The sequence below is a fragment of the Saccopteryx leptura genome, chromosome 1 (genome assembly GCF_036850995.1).
Source record: "Saccopteryx leptura isolate mSacLep1 chromosome 1, mSacLep1_pri_phased_curated, whole genome shotgun sequence".
Taxonomy (NCBI): Eukaryota; Metazoa; Chordata; class Mammalia; order Chiroptera; family Emballonuridae; genus Saccopteryx; species Saccopteryx leptura.
Window position 1 is genome coordinate 47,347,114 of NC_089503.1, and position 9,999 is coordinate 47,357,112.

Consider the following 9,999-nt stretch of genomic DNA (forward strand, 5'->3'; position numbering starts at 1 on the left):
AACATCTGGTTATACAAAAATGCCCAAGATACAGGTCTGGATAGGTGCAAAGCAAAAAAATAAAATAGCCCTTTTCCTAATATTCAGATCAAGCTATTACATAAAGGCATTCATATACTCACCCCCTCCAAAAAAAATTACTCACACCTAAGCAGACAACATTCTTAGATTAACTTTTCAAATTTTCTTAAACATTCTCAGTTTTAAGGGGGAAAAAAAATCTCCTTTCATGTTAAATTGGGATTGCACTTGAACTCCATCCAAGAGCGGAGCTGAACTGAATTATGATAATTAGAAAGCTGTGCCTATAAAAAAGCAGCTCGGTTCATGCATTTTTTTTTAAAAGTTCATGCCAGAGAATATAAGTTCAATATGTTCTCACATAATTAACATTTCCCACCATTAGCAGTAGTTTTTCAGTTTATATATCAGCAAAAACAACAGCCCTCTTCATTGTTGTATATACCCAGTCAATAGTGTTTCAGTCACTTTACACATAGATCTAAACTGTCAGATGCCTAAAAGCAACCAGAATTTCCCACTGGAGATGACAGTGACTTAACTTGTTCATCAATAAGCTGGCTCTTTCTTTGAAAACCCATTTTCCAATTCTGGGCCCTGTCCCTCAAACTAAAACTGTTAATGAATTCCTATGACAGAGCTTTAATTAATTAGTTTTAAAACTAATGTGGGGGGGGGGGGCAGAAAGCATTGCATCAGGATAGTAAATACTGATTTTAAAAAACTGGGGGAGCAGTAGGGGTGCCCATAATAAAGCCAGCACACAGCCTTCCTTTGGCCTGCCACAAAAGTAGAAAAGAGCCTCTGAGACCTACTCCCCCCCAATCCAATCAGAAGAGAGATCAGTGGTTTCACAGTTAGCCAGGACTCCCAGACTATGGAAACTATTTTTTTAGAATCCTCCCAACCATGCAAAAAAGCCAGTGAACAAAAGGACTTAGCTGAGAGTGAGCCACCCTAGGAGGAATACAGTCCTGACAATCCACCCTTCAGGGCATCTGTTTGCTTTAACTAAAGTAAAAACACATATTTTGAAATTCTCTTATTCTGCACCACTACACAGCCCAAATGTATATAAAGAAATGGCTGAATTTCAACTGTGAGTTTAAATATGGGATGAGGTCAAGGAGGCTTGTGATGAGTATTTTACAGATTGAGTCTCAACAGTTAACAGCTTTAAAATAAAACATTAAAACCCAAACAGAAAAATACAAAAACACCCCAGATATTTAGATCCAAACAGTCTAGCATTCCAAACACTATCCCAGAATAGGGAAGGTCCCAAATTGCCATGATTTCAGAAGTATCCAGTAACCGCAATGGGGGAAGGGGGAGGTCTACCTTGTTACTTGTCAAAAAGCCAACCCTGAAACATTAAGTGCTTAGCATGAACCTGAATCACTTGATTTTATCGCCTTTGTGAATATGAAAGAAAAAAATACATAACTGATATTGTTCAAACATGATTGGGATCTAATTTAAATGCCACAGGGTAATCTGTGTCTTCTACAAATAAAATAAGAAAAAGCACCACGCAGCTATAAAAGATTATTCCAGACATTGGTCAGTCCTCAACAACCCAGCAACAAAGTGTCAGTTTGTCAAAGGGCAAAGAGCTTACAATATACTTTTCTTACCGAGTTCAGAAGTAGGGCATTGGCACTCTGCTGTTCCAGTCTCTGAACTCTTAAAGGGAAGCTGTAATGCCCGCATTAATCAACAGAAAGGTGGGCTCTGATTTCCTGCAGTTCTACAGAGAAAGCTGGACACTTACTTGCTCTGGCCAGCATTCTTCCGTCTTTGGAGAAAAAAAAGCCCAAAAGTTTTATCACTAAACAGGTCCAACCTCCAGCACAGCTTTCACTCAGCAATATTTTTTTCTCCTTTTCCAAGCTCTTTATTGGAAACAAGACCAGGTGCCTAAATTACAAGCTTGACAGTGTTATCTACCTACTATCTGTATGTGAACATGGTCATCTCACGTACACCAGATCATACATGCAGTTATTTGCATCAAGCTTTTGAGTAATAAAACACAACAATTTCCTTTTGCAGGAAGTATAATTATGCTCACAATTAACACATAACACACGAGATTAGAGAGAAGAGGAATCCCACACATGGGCAGACTCCTGTACAACCTCTGCGTATGAGATAGCACTCCATATCTGAAGCAAGAAACCTGAAAATATTGTTAATGAGCACAGCTCATTTCCTCAAAGGCCTATGTAACATTTGGTATCTACATTCTCTAACTGTCCCTGTTACACACTTTTCTAATGAAAATGTGACAACAAATATGATCTAGACACAGATGACAGGCGACAAGCATATTCTTCCCAAACTCCCCCTTACGAAATGCCCTCTTATACTTGCTCTTCTTATTGTCAGAGCCAGCAAAATTCAAAATTGTGTATAAATGACTAAAGCTCAAACAGCAAAAAGAAAACAGAAAAACAAAAACAGAACATTGGTTTTCTTTATGACCTGCTTGACCTTTTTCTAAACAAAAGGGGATGCCAGTCCCCAAAGTGAGTATATGAATATTGAATTCTTGCTGTATAAAAGCAAAAGAGGGGCAGAGAAGAGGGGAAGAGAGAAAGCTGACCTCCCGCAGGCTGCACCCCCACCCCAACTCTCCCTTATGCGTAAATAGTTCACCGCTTCAGTGAAGACACACATGGTACCACAATGCAAGGGAGCGCCTCTCAGTGAGAAATTCCTATCAATCTGGCTCAAACTAAGCTAGGTTGCCCTCCCTCTTTAAATTAAATTTCATTAAGTATATGTCATGGTGAGTCCTGGTTTATGTTTGGGGGAAAATAAAACTAGAATAATCGCTCAGGCATATTCTCTGGATGGAGTTCTATTTGTTACCTTACAAAAGGTCACACAGAGAACTCTACACATTCTTTCTTATAATATTTTGTTTTATTCTCTGTCAGGGCAAAGTGTCATGCTGGTTTTGTTTCAAAGTTGTTAAAAAAAAAAAAACAGAAAAGAAAGGAGAAAGGGAGAAAAAAAAGTGTTTTAATATTCCCCCAAAACTGTGGATCAAATAATATTTATCACTAAAATAAAAATAAGATAGTCTACATTGTCACTTTTATACAATCCTCAGCAAGAACCAGTAATGAATACTGCTTATTGGTTCATTTTTTTACACCAACAACAAATAAAAGAATTGTAAACTCTGTTTAAAATCTGAAACCTGAGAGTTCAACACAGAGTTGCACATACAAAGAAATGCTAAACAAAAATATCTGTGACCATTTATGGAAATGGTAAGATTAGAAAAATAAGTCTTTCCCTGAAAAAAAAAATTATCAACAATTCAAAACCTTGCTGTTGACAAAGTTCGACTAATCCATATATATGCCTTTCCCGAGTAACTTTGTAATTAGTGCTACTATTTCTTTCTGAAGAAGAAAGATTCTTATCAAAGTTGGATCTAAGTCTGGCTGGTATAAGCATTCAGATGTGACTGGGCCCAGAGATCCTATTCACAGAAGGGCATACACCCAATTGTAAAAGAATGAAGCTTGGGCACAGCCCGAGGTCTGTTCCCCAACCACTGCCTGAGAGTATCCTGGCAGAGAAGTCCCCCATAAACAAGAAAGATCCATAGCAGGGCTGCAGAAAAGGAGCCCACTCCCTGCACTGACAATGAAGACACATCACCTCTTCCTGAAGGGATCTGTCTCCTCAGGTAACCACCTGCAGGCACCCAGCACATCACTAACAATCAGACCACCTAAACTTCGAGAAACAATCCCAGTGAAAAGGTGAGGAGAAAGAAACGTGGTTGTCCTGAACTGATAGTGTCCTGCTTCTTTGCCATATCTGCAGCATTTCTATTTACACTATTTTGAAATCTGATAGGTTTTACAGACCTTTCTGTCCTAGGATCTGGGCTTCCTCCAAGGCACTGTTTGAAAAACACGGCCTTTTTACATTACCCGCTCCTGCAACATCATCTGTCTTTAAGTTTCCAGTGCTTACTGAGGTCAATTTTCATTTCTGCAAATCACAGGCAGCCACTTGCTTCTGAGAAGTTAACAAGCCTTCTGAGAAAAGCTAGTGGCTGGTATTTCATTGTTTCACAAATATTTTTATCCAGTGACACCATTCGACTTTAAATAAATCTTTTAAAAGAACTGAAAAGCAAAGAAAATTATGATCTGGATTTTATTTCTTTCGTTGCAGGAGAATACGTAGGTGTGAGCCCTCCATTGTTTTCAACTCATTTAAAATGTTGCCTCAGTTTTTAAAATAAATACAAATTTAAAAAAAGAAAAGAAAGGAAACTCGTAGAAGTTGAACTTTCCTTAAAGCGGGCCTCTGGACTTTTGAAAACAAGTGTTGCTGTTACGAACAAAGACTAGAAGTGCACCCTGATTTTCTTCCCTCCTGGGGATCATTTCTTTTCCAATAAACAAACAAATCCCCCAGTATTTCCTACCGAAGGGAAGTTTTCCAGGGAGAGTCTCCTCCAGGGTTTGGTGGTAACTGCGACTCAGTCTTTTTTGGACACAATGTTTCTGCTGACTCCTGAAAATTTTCCACTTGAATGTGCAATGAAGCGGCGGCGGCGGCAGCAGCAGTCCTGGAGGAGCGGCAAAGACGCCCGTGCCTTCTTTCATCTTCGAGAAGAAGGAGCGAAACCCCGGCTCGCAGCACAAGTCGGCGCAGACCCTGGGCCAGCCTCGGGGGGCCCAGACGACGGGGGCGGCCCTGGGGGCTCGGTGGGGGGAGTCGGGCCGGCTTCGGGCTCCCAGGCGGCTCTGCCCGCCCGCGCTCGCTCCAACTTCTGACTTCGCCGAGAAAATCAGGAAAACAGCCCGAGGATGTGAGGGTATGTGCGTGTGCGCGCGTGCGGGCTGGGAGGGGGGCGCGGGGGGCGCGGCGCGGCCGGCCCGGCGCCTCCAGGGCCGCCGGCGGGGGCCGCCTGTTGCCGCGCGGGCTCCACAGCGCGCGGCCCAACTTGGCGTCCCGGCAACTCGCGCGGCGGCGCCGAGCCGCTCACCTTGAAAGGGGGCGCGGGAAGGCGGGCGCGGGGGCCCTGCCCCGGGCCCTCCGCGTGCCCGCTCGCCCTCCCCGACGCACACAAAGCAGAGCTCGAAGTGAAAGACCCGCCGGAGCGGGACGCGCCACCAGCTGCCCGCCCCGTGCGCCCCTCGCACCCAGCATCAGCCCCATGTGCCAACTTACCTCGCGAAGGGAGCCGCCGCGGCGCCCGGCGAGTCCGAGGCAAACTTCGGCGCCGCTTCCCCCGCCCTCAGCTAGGTGCCGGGCTCCCTCCGCGGCTCCCGGTCCCCGGGCTGGGCCACCCCACCACTACGGAGCGCCGCGCCCGCCCCGGGTCCGGCTGGGGGCACTGGACTGCTGCCCGCGGCTTCGGGCAAAGGTGGGCAGGGTGGGGTGGAGGGGGGGCTTCACTGCATGGCCTGTCCCCGGACGCGGCCGCCCCGGGCCCGGGCCCCGCCGCGCGGACTGGCCCACAGGGTGGAAGCGAGTCTGCAAAGTGCTTGGTGGGCGCCCGCGGCGGGCGGCGGGGCCGCGGCGGCGGCTGCAGAGGCTCGGCTCGGCTCGGGCGGCGGGGCGCGGCGCTAGCGATGCTAAGAATGTTCGGAATGAGGACAGGAATGAAATGAACGCCAGGACCGAACTCGCTCCGGAGGGGTGGGGCCTCGGTGACGTCATGCGGCCTGCTGGCCGGGGCCGGGGGGCGGGGCCTGCCGCCGCCAGTGACGTCATGGGGATTCGGGGCGGGCCTGGGCGGCCCTCCGCGCTGTTGGAGCACCGGCTCCTCCCTCGAAGGGCGACGGGGCGGAGTCTCGCGCCCACGGGGGAGCGGAGCGCGCGCGGGCGACGTCCTGCCCACTCCGGGCGCGGGCTCCGGGCTTTGTCCCGAGCTGGGCGGGGCGGACGAGAGGAGGGCGGCTCGAAGAAGTCTGCGTACGCGCGGAGAACTCGGGAAGCCCGGATCCTTGTCTGGCGGCGGGCTCCGGCGCGGGAGCTGCGCTCGCCACTTAAGCCCTGCCTCAGTTTCCCTCATCCGGGACGGAGCTCGGGCGGCCACCAAGGTTAGCCCGTGGACTCGCGAAAATCTGCAGTCTGGGGAAGTGAAGTTTCTTTTCTGTACATTCAGGTAGTTTGCCTCCAGCGCGGTAGATGCCTTTCAGCGGCCGGATTTCCAGCCTGCCATTTCTTTCCTTCTTTGATTTCACTTCATAAAAGTTCGGGGCTCTCTTTCAAGTAGAAGTCAGCCCTACTGTTGGGAAAGGATACCTTTAGCATAAAAGAGAAATCCTAATGACAAAGTTCGTAATAACCCTTTCCTCTTAGCAGGGTCTTCAAGTCACTCAAGAAATCAAGTTCACTCATCGCTTTGGTTGTACTTTATAAAATAATGGGTCAGGTAAAAATGCTGTTATAAAAGGCTATATCCCGCAACTTCACAACTTCACATTACATCTTTTTTTCCTCTCTCTCTCTCTCTCTCTCTCTCTCTCTCTCGTTGTTGTTTCTCTTGTGTTTGGTAAACTTCATTTCCATAATAAGAGAATTATTTTGATCCTGCCTTTGGAGATAGTGACCCAGGAGTGATATAGTAGACCCAGTGGGTAAATCAGAAGAAAGCTGGGTAAGGTTGACTCAGAACTGTGGCAGAACTGTCAAAAATTTTGGATAGCCTGATCTGTGGTGGCACAGTGGATAAAGCATTGACCTGGAATGCTGAGGTCCCTGGTTTGAAACCCCAGGCTTGCCTGGTTAAGGCACATACGAGAAGCAACGACTATGAGTCCATGCCTCCTGCTCTATGCCGTTCCCACCTTTCTCCCTCTAAAATTATTATTTTTTTAGATGGAGTAATTATACTCTGAAGTTTTACTTAAATCAAAATAGCAAAGCAGTTCCTATTCTGTTGGCCTCATCCCTTATAGGCACTTTGCTCTTCTTTCCAGTTAGGGCCTCAGGACAAATATGGCACCTAGTTTATGTACCCCAGGAATCCCCTAAATATAGATAACTAGAAGAAGGGGAATGTGACTTGCTTTCTACAAAACAAATTTATATAATGCATATTTCCACTGAAATTTTTATTAAGAAAATTAATTTACATGCATTTGTAAAAAATAACACGGAGAAATTGTTCTCTTTGCCCAGTTCTCCCCAGCAGTGATGCCTTTCAAAATCACAATCTGGATATTGACATTGATACAATCAGCCGATCTTCAATTTCCCGAGTCTTACTTGTATTCATTTGCATGTACCTGTACATACATCTATACAATTTTTTCACTATGTAGGTATCCACCACTGCAATCTGGTACTAATGCATTTTGCATCCAAGAATAAGTTAATACAATGAGGTTCACAATAATGACCCCAGCCAGCTTAGCACTGGCTTTTGGTTAAGTGTGTAAAAATATAACTTGGCATTAAAACTGTAGTAGATATCTCTCCAATTGTTCTCATCTTATAAAAGCACCTGATAGAGTCTGATGATAGTGCCAGTCAAACAATAGGGTTTCTAAACCACTATTTGTTGGCCCAGTGCACCTGGCTGCCTTTAGAAGTCGAGCTCCTATCTCACAGCTACCTAGCAATACAAGGTCTCCCATTCTTTACTGAATTGCAGAAAAATTCCTTGACCTGGGATTCAAAGCCCTTCATGATGTACTGTGACTTCTCGGCCAATATTTTCTCCAATTTCTCCCATCTGCATGCATATTTTTTTCTTCCAGGAAGACTGCTCAATCAGATATTTCCTCCCTAAGACTCTCAAAGTTCCTTGCACCAGACTCACTACTTGTAGTCAGTTAGTTACCAGTGTACTGGGATGATGCCCCCATATCTGAGACGCTAGAAAGTAAACTTGGTTTCATTCAGCAAAATGTACAGTGCCAGGGACCTACACATAAATAGGAATAATTCTTGTGAGTGAGGATTCAAACCAAGGTCCAGCTCCAAAGTTCAAGTTCTTAACCTTCCATTCAACTGCCCAAATGCAGTGCCTTAACAGAATGCTGAAGATCAACCATCTGCGAGGGTGGCAGACCTTGAGATGTAATAATTACATGTATCACTAATGATACAAGACAGCTTGTTACCAAGTATTCAATATTACCAAGGAAGAAATGAACTTGTAGCACATTAGAGAAACAGTGATCCACTTAATGATAACAAATCATGCTGAGATAGAAACTCTAAGTGGTCCTTAAACTAGAAAGGAGAGCCAATGGGTTAGAACAGCAGTTTTCAAACAGTGTGCCACCAGAATTTTTAAAACATGCAATACCTGACTGTTTAGTCAGGGGCACTGACCACTTTTCCTTTAGATTGCCAACAGAAAAAATGCCAGCACAATAGCCATCTAGTGTGAATGAGTCAAAATTATAGCTATTGGGGGGGGGGAATCAGGCAAAAAAATATATTTTTTGGTATACCGCAAAATTGTGGTTACAAATTTATGTGTGTCATGAGATGAAAAAGGTTGAAAATCACTGGGTTAGAACTTACCCTAAGGAAGCACCTTTCTCAGGAAGATGTTTTGTAAGAAAAAGAAAGATGTGTTAATAATAATAATAAAGTTTGTCTCATTCCTAATGAAGTTGAGCACCTTTTCTTATAAGAGTGCAAATTGGTGCAACAACTTTGGAATGGTTTGGTATTAGCTAGTGAAGTTGAAGATTTGCATACTCTGTGACCCAGAATTTTCCCATAGGAATACAGCCAAGAGAAACTGAGGCACCTGTGTACCAGAACACATGTACAAAAATGTTCTCTGGGGCATATTTGTAGTAACCCTGAACAAGAAGCAAACCAAATGTCCACTGATGGTAGAAAGGATAAATGAATTGTGACATAATCACATAGTGGAATACTATACTGGATTGAAAATGAATGAAGGATAGCTTTGTGAGGCAACATGAATGAATCCTAAAAATATAATATTGAGTGAAAGAAGCATGAAATAAAGGAATCCATGTAGTATAATAGTGTTTATATAAAGTTTAAAAACAAGCAAAATTTAAAAGCATTGTTGAGGGATGTATATTTAGGTGGCATAGCTAGAATGAAGGAAGAAACTGGATAGAAGAACATGTGATTACCAGTAAATCTGGGGGAATAGTTATCACTAGGAATAGGGTATTTTGACAAGGAAGGGAAATGTGGGGGTGGGCACTTCTGAAGAGCAGGCAGTGTTCCCTATAATGATTTATTAAGCTATGTATTTGTTTTAAGCACCCCTTTCTATATACCTGTTACATTTCACAATTTTTAAACATTAAAAATGAATCTTAAAGAGAGCTGCCAATATTCAGACACCTCCGATATGCCCTAGGCTTGACCTGTTTCTGAATCCTCTCCCCTCACATTTTCACGTTTTTAGTATACATTATTCCTTCTCTTCTAAATCTTCAACGTCACTCCATACTGGATCCCTTTCATCAGTATCTAAACATACAGAAGTATCTCTCCCATCTTAAAAAATAAACCTGTTGCGCCTGACCAGGTGGTGGCGCAGTGGATAGAGCGTCGGACTGGGATGCAGACGACCCGGGTTCAAGACCCCGAGGTCGCCAGCTTGAGCACGGGCTCATCTGGTTTGAGCAAAAAGCCCACCGACTTGAACCCAAGGTCGCTGGCTCCAGCAGGGGGTTACTCGGTCTGCTGAAGGCCCGCGGTCAAGGCACATATGAGAAAAGCAATCAATGAACAACTAAGGTGTTGCAATGCGCAATGAAAAACTAATGATTCGGGTTCGATTCCTGGCCAGGGCACACAGGAGAAGCGCCCATTTGCTTCTCCACCCCTCCGCCACGCTTTCCTCTCTGTCTCTCTCTTCCCCTCTCGCAGCCAAGGCTCCATTGGAGCAAAGATGGCCCGGGCGCTGGGGATGGCTCTGTGGCCTCTGCCTCAGGCGCTAGAGTGGCTCTGGTCGCAACATGGCGATGCCCAGGATGGGCA

The 9,999-nt window shown here is 45.1% G+C and overlaps 1 protein-coding gene across 5 annotated transcripts in view; it reads right to left on the reverse strand.

Moving 5' to 3' along the window:
- TEAD1 (TEA domain transcription factor 1) overlaps positions 1-5,668 on the reverse strand; it is a 279,132-nt gene extending 273,464 nt beyond the window's left edge. For 3 of the 5 annotated variants that reach the window (XM_066365732.1, XM_066365723.1, XM_066365728.1), the window contains exon 1: positions 5,233-5,667. The gene's annotated coding sequence lies outside the window, so the exon portion shown is untranslated. Of the gene's footprint in view, positions 1-4,483; positions 4,628-5,232 lie in introns of all 5 variants that reach the window. The other 2 variants (XM_066365711.1, XM_066365705.1) reach the window with 2 other exon arrangements.
- Positions 5,669-9,999: the final 4,331 nt, after the last annotated feature.